The 9,478-nt window shown below is 37.6% G+C and overlaps 2 long non-coding RNA genes across 2 annotated transcripts in view; one reads left to right on the forward strand and one right to left on the reverse strand.

Moving 5' to 3' along the window:
- Window positions 1-3,400: 3,400 nt before the first annotated feature.
- LOC106146408 overlaps window positions 3,401-9,478 on the reverse strand; it is a 9,625-nt gene continuing 3,547 nt past the window's right edge. Inside the window, exons 2-3 of the long non-coding RNA XR_001230833.1 lie at window positions 8,806-8,972; window positions 3,401-3,517 (exon numbers count right to left, since the gene is read on the reverse strand). This is a non-coding gene — a long non-coding RNA (uncharacterized LOC106146408). The remainder of the gene's footprint in view (window positions 3,518-8,805; window positions 8,973-9,478) is intronic.
- Window positions 6,778-7,410, forward strand: LOC106146409. The gene is made up of 3 exons (XR_001230834.1): window positions 6,778-6,856; window positions 6,951-7,041; window positions 7,204-7,410. It is a non-coding gene; the product is annotated as an uncharacterized LOC106146409 (long non-coding RNA).

Here is a 9,478-nt window from a genome sequence, read left to right on the forward strand (position 1 = left end):
GATTTAGCTCAGTGGCACAGCGCCTGCCTGGCAAGCGCAAGGTCGTGAGTTCGGTTCCTGGTACCAGAAAACAAAACAAAAAATAAATAAATAAATAACATAAATAAATAAATTTGGGCTTAGAATATGCACCATTAATTTAAACTATAGGGCCAGGAAGAATATGTAATAATTACAGCTAAATTTTTCTTAGTACTAATTATTAACCAGATTTTAAGTCTTATATAGCTTAACTAATGGGCCTTTAAATAATCTAGGAAGGTAGTTACTATTCTTAGCCTTATTAAGAGAAAATGAGTTATAAGAAAGTTAATTCCCTTTACTAAAAATCAGAAAACTGGTAATGCCTACTGAAGATAAAGTATTCATAGAGAAATAATATTCAAAGTGATAACCGATGTGACACAGACACAAGGCACAGAATACCTTCAGTAGGAAAAGTATTGTATTCTCTTTCCAGATCCCTCTCACTTCTACAGACATTATCTTCTGTTATCCACTGGGGGACTTATAAGTAAGTTCAAGTCTCAGACTTCTTAAACATAGGTTTTTCTTAATTATCATTCTGTTCTCTTTTTCATATCATTACTATGGATGAAGAATAGCAAGTATATGTATACTAATTTTAGGAATATGAATCTTGAACTTTACCATAATACAATCACATATAAAGTGATCTATGCAGCCTAAAACAATCTTCTATGACTTAAATCATGAACTACCTCAATTTTAATTAGAAATAAAAATTCAAGCCAAGGCAGGCAACAGAAACAACGCCAGCAAATGTGGAAGACCATCTTAATGTGAGCAGTCAATACCAAATACAAGCTAATTAAGTTTCCCAATCTTAATTTCTTTTAATCTAGTAATCAAAGAAAAAAGAATAGGAGCATTGTTCTCTTTCTCAATAAATGTTCTACTAATGATGATTTTCCTCAGTAGGTCATATATCATACCCGAGAATAGGAGGGAAAAAAAAAGATTAGTCTAAAAAGGCAACACGACCAGAAGCAGCCAGTATAATCCCATAGGGGTTAATTTGTTTATTTGTCTTTCCTCTAAGGTCAAGAATTCTTTCTGTAACTCACAAAAGATAAATATTCCCAAAGAGATTGTGGAGGAGAAGACAGGTTGGCACAATGGAGCAAACATGTTAACCATCCTGCAGATAAGAGAATTCAAGAGCATTTGTTGCAATGTGTGCATTTTCACGAAAACACATAGCACGTGGGTTGGGAGATGTGATTGCTGGGGTTAGAAAACCACAGCACAAAAAGTACTCATGCCCTGAGACTTTAGGCAACTTCCCTGTCCTCCTACGGAGGAAAGCAAATTATTCCAAATCTGAAGGGCACTTTTGGCACTATTTATTCACCATAATGTTCTGTTGCTTCTGTCTTGCTCTTATGAAGTCACTTAGGATGGGTCTTGCTATACTAATTATTCTCATTCCTTAGTTACATATTTAGTGACTTGAGAGTTAGCTGAAGGAATTCAATTTCTTCATCAAAACAAAGACAGAAGTGGGTAATACAGAAACTTGAAACAGCTCAGTTCTCACCAAGATTCCCCGTACTTCCCCTTTCTCATGCAGCATGGAACTTGGTACGTCCAACCTTTGATTCTCTGTGTTTCTACAAGACGTGCTAGGAACTGTTCTTTTAAAGCGAGTCAGGACTTCTGCATTCTGCTTTCTTAAGCTGGTTAGTGACCTTCTCTATAGCAGAGCCCGGCCCTGATCCGTCAACACCCTCACACTCACAAACACATTCACAACGTGCTCGGAATCTGTGTAACCTCCTGATGGTAGTACCTCCAAGAGAATTCTTTCAAAAGAATGTGATATTCACAAGCTCTCAGATGTTGCCGTTCTTGTTTTGAACCTTGAATTCAAATTATATTTTAGTGGATGAACTTGACAAGTTATATAACTTACTTCATTTAAGACAGTACAATGTAAATTTTGCAGACAATGTGAAGGCGAGAATAAATGCTGTTATTCTAGGCAATGATTCTTGCATAAACCAAGGTAGGTAACAATACCGAATAATCTGATGTTATTTTATAGTCCCAACAACAAAACTAACAACAAAGATTGATGTTCTATTGGCTAACTTAGAAATAAAACAAAAGACGAAGTATTGCGTTAAAAATCTCACTGGATTTACTGTCTAAAGCAGAGATGATGCAGAATCATAGATGATTTTAGCTAGCAGATAATGTAGACATCAACTCTTACACTTTTTGAAATGAGGAAATTACAGCTCTAGACTAAATGAATAGGGTTCCTGACTCCTATAATATTTCAGGGATTACAAAGCCAAGATATTTCATTGAGTCTTGACCACCAGAAAACAAACTGCAAGAAGTTTTATACCCTGTTTAGACCCCCTTTGCTCCTTCTGAAACTTCTTTGTCATACTGTCTCATAGCCACCCAATCCTGGCCAGTATAGACCCAAATAAATCAAGTTCATTTTATTGTTAGATAGAACAAGCCAGGTGTCAATAGCATAGTCAAGATCTATTTTTAAATAACACATATCTGAGATTTTTAAATGTAACTAACTTAAATTTTAAATATTTTATGTATTTTTTTCCCAACATGGAAATGTTTTCTTTTCCATGAGAGGAACACGCAGGTAACTGTGGGGGCCGCAAATATTTCAGAATTTAGTGAAAAATGACTATTTCTGTTTTTAGTAATAGGAAAAATTGTATTTATTTGGAGTATAGAAACACATATGCAGACTTGTATGCACTGACACAAATCATACTCTCACGCCAGCATGCGCTGAAACACATATGCATACATATTGCCATCACACACATATACACATACACACACTACACATATGTTCATATGGATTCAAGAACAGTCATTCAAAAATACAGACCTTTGTGCATTCAGTATCATGCACATTTATGCAGTCATTCTATGTAGATTATCTAACAACTAAATATTTTCAACCAAATTTATGGAACTTGTTTAACATTAAGACAAAAAGATATACTATCTATTACTTACAAATTAATATTATTCTTGGGTTTATTTTCATAATTGATTTTTGACCTAATTTCTCATGGTATTTATTATTTTTTAGTATGTGTAACTGTGAGGACTTCTCAGGTTCTGTGGAATAAAACAGAGAACTTATGTATAAGATCAGTTATGAAAATGCAGTATTCAGGGCCAGAGCTGTGGCTCAAGGGCATAGTGCTTGCCTGGCAAGTGCGAGGTCATGAGTTCAATTCCCAGTACCAAAAGGAGGAAAGAAAGAAAGAAAGAAAGAAAGAAAGAAAGAAAGAAAGAAAGAAAGAAAGAAAGAAAGAAAGAAAGAAAGAAAGAGAGACCTGTCTATAGAATTAATTTTCTTTAAACAAGACCAAACATACCCAGTTTCTAGGGATGTGAACTTGTAGAATGAGCTCCACCTTCTTTGTTGCCTACCTTCCCATCAGCCAGTGTGTCCCCATTTCCTCTGTCTCTGCATGTTCCTTACTCCTTTTACTTTTCCCTAGAACAATGGGAAGAAAAGGGGCCACATGAATCCTTTCTTCTGTTTTATTCTGACCATGGAGTTGTGTTTTCTCTGCACACACTCATTCATGCAGCATAAAGGGAATTTGATTGATCTACTTTAGGAATCTGAAAAAAACAGTCTTTGATCCAACCAACACCATCCACTAACTAGCTAAACAATCTGCTGCAAATCATAAGGACATTCTAGATTGTCACTTGCACTATTAGTGATCCTCTAGTTAAGTTCACTTAAGTCCCTTCCAGGTCTATTTAAAAATATGTAATCATATCCCACTAAGATTCTGATTCAGGCCTTCAATTTGCAAATGAAGACAAAAATAATTGCTGAAGTGAAGTTGCCACATGTGACCCTCTCAAGAAGGGTAAAAGTTATTCTCACTTGAAGTTAGACGCTTTCTGCTCGTGTTTCACTATGCATTTAATGTCAAAAACTACAGCAGGAGGGATTTAACATAAGCTTAGCAATAATGGCTTCCTAAAGCTCCTATTTCCCAGATTCCGGGCTGTTTCAGAGTGGTTCACTCTTTGCAGAGATGGCTTGAATGCACAGAATCCAAAGGAAAGGGGAGATGGTCCCTGAGGAACTCTTCTATTGCCGCAACTTAATTTTCTCTAATTTTCCTTCTTTATTATTCATTACTATTGAAAAACACCACTGCTACTGCTTCCCTTCAGTGTAATTGCTCTGAGGGGAGACGGTGCAAACTTGCGATGTGCTGGGAGGTGCTGTCATCAGAGTCTGTTTGGGAGCTATTTTAAATCCTCTGCTCTTTGGAGGAAAATTTAAGATGCACCTCTTATTGGATGGGTGCCCAAACTGAAAAACAATATAGATGATTCCTCACAAAAGAATGAGAGCAGGCCTTTTAATGAACACTCAGAAAGCACAGCCTGAGCCTTAGGCATTTTACAGTGGGAAGAGAGCTCGGGAGCTGGGCTATTCTCATCGGGCAAGGCAAACAGGTCCATTACTGCAACTGGAAAGGGCTTGGAGACTAGCAGGATCCTTTATTCAAGGATCAGCTTAAGAGCTGCGTCATTCTTCCGTTCTCTATCTCTATTTCCTTCTTCTTATGTAAGACTAAGCCCACAGCTAAAGAAGTACTTTGAGACTCCAGAGAGAAGCATGGAAACATGGATTTCAAAAACAGAATTTGCTTGAAAACTGGTGATAGATTTTTTCCAAGTTGAACGGGCCTTTTCATTCATACTAGAACAAGTTTCACATTTCCAAAATGTCTGCCTTGCAGGTATTAGAATGCCATGGCTTTCTCAAAGCTGTGCCATCTTGTGCCCATAGAGAATTGCTTCCTCTTCTGTTTGATTAACAAGTCAGCTGGATAGAATATGCTGGGAAAAATTGCAGCCAAACCCATTCTGGGGCATGAGGAATACAGCTAGTCTGTGTGATCTGCTCGTGTGTATCTATCATTTCCTTCTTGGTCACCATTTTGGTTCTTAAGGGAGCTAGCAGAACTCTGCACATCTTGAAACAAATACACAGTACTAATGCGGAAATCAGCTAGTTCCTACTCCGGCATCTTGATCACAAGAACAGAAAATATATGTAAAGTCTAGTGGTTTCTTCAAAGAGTGACAACAGAATAAACCCATTCCTTTTTGGAGAGCAATTCCCCATTTGCGTGTGTTAGCTATGGAATGCCATCTGTCCCCTGCTTCCTCCAATTTCTTATTTGCTGACCTCCTTCTCAAAGTCCCTGCACCTCCTATTCCTTCCATGGTAATTTTAATAAATATGAATAAACTGGTCGAACTTTAAAAACATGACAAACATTACAAATTACTGGGATCACCAAACACCAAACCTAGAAAACGATAGCTTTGATCAGGGATCAATAAATTTTAGCCAGCCGGGAAAATCCAGCCCATCTGCTGCTTTCCTATGCTTCAAAAGCAAAGAAACTTTTCACATTTTAAGTGATTGAAGAAGCGTTTACTCAGTTTTTCAGAGGAAAGATATTCTGATATTGAAGTATACATAGCACCCTCCCTCTCTCTCATTCCTTGGCATCTGGAGATGGTAAAACATATCTTCTAATTCCTTATCTTTCTTTGGGCATTTCTGAATCTAGAATTCAGTTTTTCCCCTGAGACATGAGAAAATCCAACAGCCAAAGCAAACAGAGATTTTAAACCCCAAGAGATCTGCAGATTTTGAACCAAATTTTTTCTGAGCGATATCAAACTGAAAGGATTACTTAGAGGCATACATGTCAAGGCACCAGGCTTCTCCAGGAAATGAGCTTCTATATTGTTCTACTGGAGACTGAAGCCAGGTGTTTGGGGGATTTGTCCTGAGACAAATTTCACATCTTCCCACCCTTTGCTGTGCTACTTAGGCTAGATCTTTTCTTTGAAAGGCCTTTTTTCTTAACCAAAGTAAGAGTATTCTTTTATTCTAGGTGACAAGAGTCATGGGCTTATTCACCTTCCAAACCAGGCAGTCAGGCAAAAAAAACAAGGTGGCTGATGGGAGTGATTCACCATCCGTCAGAGTTCAGACTCCCTTCCTGGTCCCAGACCTATATCATCTCTTGGTCTCAGAAAGTGGGTGGAGCTGTGGGTAGCAGGCTAGTTGAACACAGAGGGAACATCCTAAAGGTTGGGTTGAAGGCATAAAACAGAAGGGGCATTTGTCTTTCTTTAAGATACACACATCCCCCACAAAAGTTTTTAAAATATCACCAAATCATTTTTTATCAAATCGAGTAATTTCTAAGCAGCAGAGAACCTAAATATCAAAGTTCCCTCTTTCTTTATTATTATATACTATGTTATCTGTGTATCTGTGTTACCTCATATTGCACACCAAATTACCCTAAAGTTACCCACTAAAATAATACAAGGTTATTGCATCATGCTTTTTGCAAGTCAGGAGATTTTGAATAGCTTGGCTGGGTTTTCTGCTTCAGGAAATCAAAGGGCTAAAATCAAAGTGCTGGCCCCTGGGGTTGCAGTGTGGCCTCAGCATTCAGCCAGGGAGGAGCCCTCCATCCTGTACGCACATGTGGCTGTTAGTAGAGTCTTTCTGTCTATGGAGGGTGTGTTGTGGTTCTCAGCTCCTTGCAGACAGTTGTCCAGAGAGTAGATTCTCCTCTTTGTCATGTGATCCATTTTTTAGCAAAGGTTACAACATGCACCTTCTCTTATCAAAGCTAATAATAGGAACTGTCTTTTTGCAAAACATGCTCTAAGGTTATATATTTTAATTACAGATAGGACATTCATCACATTTTCTATGTACTTCAGTTATAAGCAAATCACAGAATCTACCCATGCTCAAGCAGAGGAGGTAAGAAAGGGGAGCTAACACTCAAAATGGAGAAAATTAAGAGCTGTCTTAAAACTGTTCCCTATGTACAGGTAGATGCTTCTGTTTTCTTCAGGTTGGCCAGAAATGTCTCCAAGCACAGAGATTAATATGCGAGCAAATAAGAGAAGTTCTAAGAAGAACTATTGATTTTCATTTTCCCTTTGGTAAGAATTTGTTTTTCAATTTTTATTAATCAGAAAAAAAAGTGTTTTGTATAATGTGAAAGTCTGTGGTTCACTTCTCTGTACACCTGCACTCCATTCCTGAGTGCGTCTTATAGCTACCTCTAATAAATCCTTCTTGTGTCTCATTAAAATAATTACCAGGTTGACACAGTTTCTTCTCTCTGGTTCGGTCCTCACACCAAGGTGCAACCTTTTAATCCAGCATGAATGCCCTGACTGATGACACTATCTGGTATACTGCGCTTCCTCACTGTATCTTTTTGTTTCCCACAAAGACTTTGATTTGATCATTGTGATTCTGTCCAACCCCAAAGAAAACCAAAATAAATGTTTGTTGAGTGCCCGAATAAATGAACTAATACATGAATTAAACCTTCCATGTGCCTTTCCTTTTTGAATGCATCTTTTGCAATATCTTAGCACAGTGCAAGGAGTAACACTATTTACATATGTTTTAATATACATTCATATGCATTGTTTACTTCAAACCAAGAGTTTACAGATGTTTCTCAGGGCTAGCCCTTGAAACCTGTGCTTTTGATTTAAATTCCTCATTTTTTCCCTCCTAAAACAGAAACCTGATATTTGACCTTGTCTTTTAAACCCCTGACCAACTGACCTTGATTCCATCTATATCTGACAGAACGTTCCCCTGTAAAGTGTGGGATATGAATGTAAGTAATAACATCTGGTTGAAGAAGTTATTGATGGAGCTGGGAGTGGGGGTTTAAGATAGGTGAAAGTGATTGTTTTTTTCATAGTTAGAATCCAGAATGTTCTGAAATGAACTAAAAATAAAGTATTCTAGCAGTGCCTTTGCTGGGGTAAGGAACACTGATTTTTTGAGAGAACATCGGAGAGAATGTTTTGGTGAACTTGTATATTGTATCATAAATATTTTTGCTAAAATTATAGAATTGTCTGTTTCCTTTCAAACTGCATCAGGACCAGGCAAGAACGATGAGTTTTTAATGTGGAAATTTCACGCACACGTTTCAGCTTCCTCCTTTTCTTTTTCAACTCTGCCAACTCTTTTTATGTTTAGTAAAGATTGATTTATTGGTGCTTTTTTGGCCTACCTGATGTGTTATGCAACCCTTCACCAAACTTAGCGATACAGCCATCAATTTGCAAACTTGCTTTGTTGTAGCCAAACTGAACTCTATTAGATTCAGGCTGATTTATCTACTAAGCAGAATGATTTTTGTATAGCCTCAAGCTAGGCCCTTTTCTTCCATTTCTTCTCTGAAATTAAAGAAAAAATTAATGAGACAGCGAAACATGTTCTGTTCTCAGGGTGCGGAATAAACAGACTCTGATCTGCTGCTATCTGGAAACAACAAAATGATAGAAACTGCTACTTTGGATGGTCTAAAAAGGGAAGATGTTGACATCTGATTTTTTTTCCCCCCAGGAAAAATGTCAGTAAAACAGAAAAGAGCTCTTACCAGGGCCATTTGCAGAAATAAATATGTCCCTCTTTTGTAACTAAGTAGAAGAGGATGTTGGATGCACTGATGCTTTTAAGTGGGAAGCATTATGACCAGCATCATTGTGCCTGGCCCGGACACTAGCGGCTACTCTCTGGAGGGACTTCAGATGTAGTTTAAGTTCTAATGAGTGTAGTTGACATGAATGCATTGATAAATGGGTCAACATCCCAATGATGACATTGCCAAGAACAAGATCCAACTCAGTACAGCAGAATGAGTTTGTTCCAGGGTCTCTGTATTTTCCACTTACTTTCCCAAGGACACATCCTGAAAGGAGCATCTTCACGCACTCTGGTGTTTTCAGAAGACTGCTGAACTGCATGTCTCTTTCCTTGCTGTCGTCACCACACAAGTTTATTTATAAGTGAGTGTATTGTTTTAGAAGCAGTACTACACGTGGAGTGAGTCAGGAATATCCTAAATGTGAGTAAAAATGAAGTTAAAAGTTAAGAACTTATGCAGATGAGAAAGGCATCATTAAGAAGATATGGGCTGGATTATCCTCCAGATCATACGCTGACATCCCAATTTTCAATATCTCAAAAAGTGACTATATTTGGAATGGTAATCAGGGTTAAATTAGGTCAAAGGTGTGGCCCATAATCCAATGGGACCTGTATCCTTAGTAAAAGAAGAGACAAGGACACAGAAATGCAGACCTTGGGACAAGCAACTTAGGATATAGCAAGGTGGCCTAAGGGAGGGCCTCAAAAAAAACAAACCTTCTTGACAGTTTGATATCAGATTTCTAGCCTCCTAAATGTGAGGGAAAAAAATTGTATTTTTAAGCCACCTTATTTGTCATTATTGGTTGTGGTAACCTTAGCAAATTAGTACGGAAGTACTAATTTGCTAGTACAGAATTAGTACAACTTTTCTTCTAGAAAAGCTGTTGGTCTCTTCCGACAATTTTTTTTTTTTTT

The sequence above is a fragment of the Chinchilla lanigera genome, unplaced genomic scaffold (genome assembly GCF_000276665.1).
Source record: "Chinchilla lanigera isolate Chin_1 unplaced genomic scaffold, ChiLan1.0 scaffold00077, whole genome shotgun sequence".
Lineage (NCBI taxonomy): Eukaryota > Metazoa > Chordata > Mammalia > Rodentia > Chinchillidae > Chinchilla > Chinchilla lanigera.